Raw genomic sequence first — 6383 nt, forward strand, 5'->3', positions numbered from 1 at the left:
TCGTCATCAATTGGCAACTCTCCCGGCAAATAACTATTGAGCGATCTGTACGACAAGGGTGCCCAATGTCAATGCCTCTTTTTGTCATTGCCATTGAGCCACTTGTTCGTTTGCTGAACCGTACACTTGAGGGTTTAACCTTGTATTCGACGACTGTAAAATGTGTGGCATACGTGGATGACGTAAGTGTCATCGTACGTTCGGAGCGAGACCTACAAGAAGTCACTAATAGTGTACGGGAGTATGAACGAGCCTCATCCTCAAAGGTCAACTATAGAAAGACTAAACTAATGCCGATGACAACTGCCCATATGGAGTACACGAGAGTATCAAGCTGTTGGGAATACGAATGAGTCGCTGCCCTCTGAAAACTACTACAGACAACTGGCAGGAGCTTCTGGCTATGACGAGAGGTTGTCTCCAGCAAAATAAAGGCAGGGAACAGGACCTCATACAAAGAGTACAGTTTATCAATAAAATGATACTTTCGAAAATATGGTATGTAGGGCAGACAATCCCTGTGGTCAACAGCATTTCCAAGCAAATAATGACGGCAATTGGTTGGTATATTTGGAGGGGCGAAATATTCAAAGTGGGAATTAATGTTACTGCTCTCCCACCAGAGAAAAGGGTCCTAGGGCTAATAGATGTTGAAATTAAATGCAAGGCTCTTCTTATACGGAGAACTACTCAGCTGTGTCACGACTGCCCAGACAGCGCGCTCCATATGGCCCCACGGACGTATACACCTACTAATATTGCAATGCCGATAAACCTGGGGGAAACCCACTACAAAGCCAACCACATCATGATGTTTCTGCTCGAAGTTAGTTACCTCCGAGCGAAACTGAGCGCACCACTACAGGACCTTACAACCGCCGAACTATACCGTATAATGAATACTGGTGGAAGAGTAAACCGCATGGAAACGAAATATCCCCTACGGGATTGGGCTCAAATCTGGAAGAACATCCACAACAAAGTGCTCGGAACAAATATCAGATCAACCTGGTATAAAGCAGTTAATGAAACCATACCTACGAAAGAAAAATTACACAGAATACGATTGTCGGCAACTGACAGATGTGTGGAGTGTGCCCTCATAGACAACTTGCAACACAGATGTGTCTGCGGGGAAAATAAATTGGTCTGGGAATGGTGCAGAATGAACCTTGCCTCTATCTGCAGGAGAGCTAGACAGACAATCTCCATCACATCGGTGTTGCAACGTGCTGGCACTTACTATCAAATCTCGAAGAAAAATATATGGACATGGCTGACAGGACATACTCTGCATTACCTAATTCAAGCCGAAGATGCGCCATCTTACTGGGGCTACAGAGTATATCTAGACACACAAGCACAACTGCTGACGAAAGATGACAAATACAGACAAAAGTTCGAACTATATACCAGCACTGAGAATAACGACACTATGAACGACAAAGACGATGAAAAAAAAAAGGAAAAAAAAACGAACTAGGAACGACGAAGTAGATGTATGCACTGCGTCCGACTGTTAATAACGTTGATGGCAGTGTGTTAACTATTTTTTATTTCTATTGTTTTCATTTATTTATTTTTCACGTCCATATATTCCACATCACAACCAGCGTGTGGCGTCCGGCAATTGGGCACTCAGTCCTAAGAGAAGACAGCTGCTGACATAGGAGATAACATACAAATGGTGAAAAAGAAACGAGACCAAGCTATATGCTTGGGGTACACCATAATAGGCAACCCTCGAGAAGACGGGCGTTGAGTGCCGTCAATAAGCCGAGATATCTCACGCAAAGAATAGTGGAAGCGAGCAATATTTAAAAAATATATATAAAAAAATAAAAAAAATTATAAATTAAAAAATTAAAAACTTTTTGTATAATTAAAAAAACAAAAAAAGAAAATAAACTAAACAAGATGAAAATAAAAGTTTGGCAGGCAAGTGTCATCAACAGGAATGAAATGTTTCCTTTGCTGGAGAATCAACCCATCTTGCAATTTCCACTGCAGTGGCAACACTGTTTCTTTTCTTGATGCAGAAGAAGCATCCTTTGTATTAAACGTTCTTTTAACGGCATAGAAGCCAGGCCGAGAAGGCAGAAATTGGCGAGCGTAAGGATGGGTTGAAGGGGAGGAAGGAGACCCAACCAAAAAAAAAAAAAAAAAAAAAGTTGCGTAACGGTAAGCGTCGCGCACTGTTGGTAAGACGTCGCGTGTTCTATTACATTCGCTACTACATTTTCTTTAAAACGCAATTCTGCTGTATGCTGAAGTTATCAATTTAATGGAACTTTGAACATAATTCTCTTCACTTCTCAACCCAAAATATTCGAATGTGGAAAAAAGCCTAACTTCTGCGTCATTTTGTTCTTCCCAAGTTTAATAGACGGCCAGGCAGCAGATGCGTCTCGAAGCTTTTGTATTATGTATGGGGAGAGCGCATCGTGCCAAAATAATCACAAAAGTATTTTCTACATTAGCTGTCGTCTGGTAGTGGCATTTTATTCTTCTTCAAACCTTGTTTGACAGCTTTAACTCAGAACAAGTTTTCTACATGCATGTAATCAATAAACTGCATGTGCATTGTCAGTCTGTTATAGATAACATCAGAGAATTCGCATATATCGTTGATGATTAATTTCTCTCTTATGTTTAGTATTGTTTTAACAACGCTAAAGGAAACCTTACGAAAACTGTGCACTGTATTGTAAGAAATGAAATAAAACTACCCACGATAACCTTAAGACGAAAGTAAGGCTGTTTTAACAAATCTGAGTATCTGTACACAAGCGTGCCTCTATCTGCACGAATTAGTAAAATACCACTTACTTACAAGGGAACCTCCCCATCGCACCCCCCTCAGATTTAGTTATAAATTGGCACAGTGGATAGGCCTTGAAAAACTGAACACAGATTAATTGAGAAAACAGGAAGAAGATATGTGGAACTACGAAAAAAAATAAGCAAAATATACAAACTGAGTAGTTCATGCAAAGATAATCAACTTCAAGGAGAAGTTGAGCTGAGGTGCGCCGTGGTCCCGTGGTTAGCGCGGGCAGCTGCGGAACGAGAAGTCCTTGGTTCAAGTCTTCCCACGAGCGAAAGCTTTAATTTTATATTTTCAGACAATTATCAAAGTTCAGGCACTCACACATAATCAACTTCGCTCTCCAAAATTCCAGGACATGTTCAGATTTGCTTGGACATATGCAGGATTTGACGGTCTACACACGAAAAAATTTGAAAACATTAAAAACATATGTTTTGACAGAGCACAGGGAAAACCGTTCGACAGTGAAACTGTAGCATTCATTTGTTGCAGTTTATGTGACAAACTCTTATGTTTTCATCACTTTTTTGGGAGTGATTATCACATCCACAAGAAAACCGAAATCGGGCAAGGTAGAAGAATCTTTTTACGCAATCGCCAAGTGTACAAGTTAGGTGCGTCGACAACATGTTCCTGTCACGTGACGCACATGCCGTCACCAGTGTCGTATAGAATATATCAGACGTGTTTTCCTGTGAAGGAATCGGTTGACCTATGACCTTGTGATCAAATGTTTTCGGTTCCCATTGGAGAGGCACGTGCTTTCGTCTACTAATCGCATGGTTTTGCCTTGCGGTCGCAAAACACAAAAACTAAACTTATTACAGTGAACAGAGACGTCAATGAACGAACGGACAGATCATAACTTTGCGAAAATAAAGAATTTAAAACTCTTCACTCGAGGGAAGACTTGAACCGAGGACCTCTCGTTCCGCAGCTGCTCACGCTAACCACGGGACCACGTCGCTTCTCAGCTCAGACCCTCCTTGATGTTGCCTATCTTGCACATGGACTACTCAGTTTGTATATTTTGCTTGTTTTTTTTTTCGTAGCTCCACACAACTTCTTCCTGTTTTCTCGATTGATCTGTGTTCAGTTTTTCAAGGCCTATCCACTGTGCCAACTTATAACTACATCTGAGGGGAGTACGATGGGGAGGTTCCCTTGTTAGATTTCGATTGGGTCTGTGTTTAAAAGGTATGCTGTGTCATACTCAACAGGTCTGCAAATGTGACATTTCATAAATAAAGTTTCGTATTCCTAGAAACCCAAAATTTGCTTGTAAACAGCGGAAAGAGGCGTTACCTGTTGTGCAGCATTGTAAGTTTTTCACCATTGCACTTTGAGCTGAAAGTATTTTTTTGCTATTTGCTAATCAATTTATTTCCTTCATACTTATCACCCTGGCATGGGAGTCTTAAGTGAGGAACATTATTGAATTTCGCATCGTTGACGGTCGATTCGAATTTCTTCAGATACGCTTGTATTGTATAGCAGCTTGGCAGTCAGAAAGCCGAGATCTACGACCATTAACACAACTTACTGAGTCGAGCTGCCAAGAGGATTTGATGTGTAAAGGTTTTCTTCTGATTTTGTTACAGAATTTTTTCTGGGAATTCGCAACTCCATGAAATAATACACGTGCCCCCCCTACCACGGTTAGAAGTGACGATTTTCTTAACCTTTGGAACACGAGACACGGGCGGTACCACGGGGCTACGGACACACTGCTGCCAGCACCCAACTCTCATCATGGTATTGGTCGCTCAGCCTCATAACGCATCGTGAAAGATATTAAAAGTTGTCACTTATGCGAAGAATAGCATTTCTTTAGCCAAAAAATTGAAATTTCTGTCTCAGTGTCTTAGTTTAAGTGAGGATTATATACCACGAGTCATTCAAATGGAAATTAAGTGAATTTAGCGAGTCAGTTCAGTACCACAAGCCGGAAGTGATTGCACTGTCGCAGTGTTGCCAAATGTTTGTGACGATGTTGCCAATTCTCAGCTATGCTAGGAACAGCTCTGTAGCGTTATAGGAGGAGAATCCTGTGCTCGTGTCATAGGAGGATACGGAGAGGAGGCGCAGGGTTTGGTTAATATGCAGCGTTTTCTCCTACCAGCTGTGTCAAACATTCAGTAGTGTAATCTTCCATCACGATTACAGTTTCCCACAAAATATATACGAATAAAACACTTACCTTGTTACTTTGTTACAAAAGATTATTTCAGTACAATAAAAAGTCTTTGGAATTCAACTTTGCCAACCTGTCACGAAAAGTAAGATAACAAACACTTTGCACCTCGAAATCGGTTGCATCTCTGTGCAGTCTTGTGATCATACGAGTAGAATTTCATGAATTGCACGAGATTGTGGAAAAATGTTGGTGCCAATGGAAGAAACACAGTTACCTAATTATTCTGTACCACGTAATAATCAATTCATTTGATAATTCAGAAGAAAAGAAACTAAAAATTAAGCCCATTAAGACAAAAACTAAAGTGCAGATGCGGGCACTGTGCAGATCTGCGATTTTTCATCTTCAGATCTATACAAATAATGTATACTAACCAGAGCATTCATTGCTTTCGTAATGTTTCCCTCTTGTTTAGTGTTGTTATGATGAACTGGATCCACACCCATGAGTCTGATTTTTTTCTTTGTATCCTTCCATCTACTATCTTTGTGTGTTATTGTTCGGTGTTCAAAAAGCAAAATATTATGCCTGATTCCACGAGGTATTAAAATGAGGTCGCAAAAAGGCTAACGAATTATAATCAAAATAAAGTGAGACGCCAATTTGTCTGTCGTCATGGTGTTAAGTGGACAGAAATAGTTGGGTGTTATTGTCGTCTTTTCTTATTGAGATTTTCATATTACCCTGACACAAGACGCCGAGATAAATGCGTATATTCTCCGTGACGAAACATCCCACATTCCATTCATCCTGATCCATTCGTTACGTGCATCGGCGGCAATGAGTGATAGGAAAGCCGTTGTGGGGTGACGAATAACAATAACAATGGTAGTAATTACAAATCAATGATCAAGGATGTTTATTGCATTACAGACGATTAACAAAATAACCAAGAATGGCTGAGTGTTTAATTGGCGCACTGAGTAGGTGTTCTTACCACTTTGTTACCGATTTCTGTTCTAATTGTTTGCAGAGAGAAAACAAAGAACCCCGTAGACATACATATCGCTAGTACAACGCGACATTACCTATCAGCTATCGTTGCTTTACATCACGAGACGAACATGGCGTCACTGAGTGACACTTGAAATACATTTCTGTTTTCTCTCTCCGTCTCTCTCTCTCTCTCTTTTTATTTTTATTTTTATTTTTTGAGGAAAGCATCGAGAAGCGCGATAATAAGCAAGTAGGCATATAACCTGCTTACAGTTATTTTCATCGGGATACATAATGCAAAAATACAACTTTTAAGCGTGTTCTTGCATAATTCCAGTTATTGACAGTCTATTCGTGAGCTTGCTCACATTCAGTGGAGTGAAATCTATCACAGAAGCAAAGCAAAACACAAATATTTCT

The sequence above is a fragment of the Schistocerca americana genome, chromosome 7 (assembly GCF_021461395.2).
Source record: "Schistocerca americana isolate TAMUIC-IGC-003095 chromosome 7, iqSchAmer2.1, whole genome shotgun sequence".
Lineage (NCBI taxonomy): Eukaryota > Metazoa > Arthropoda > Insecta > Orthoptera > Acrididae > Schistocerca > Schistocerca americana.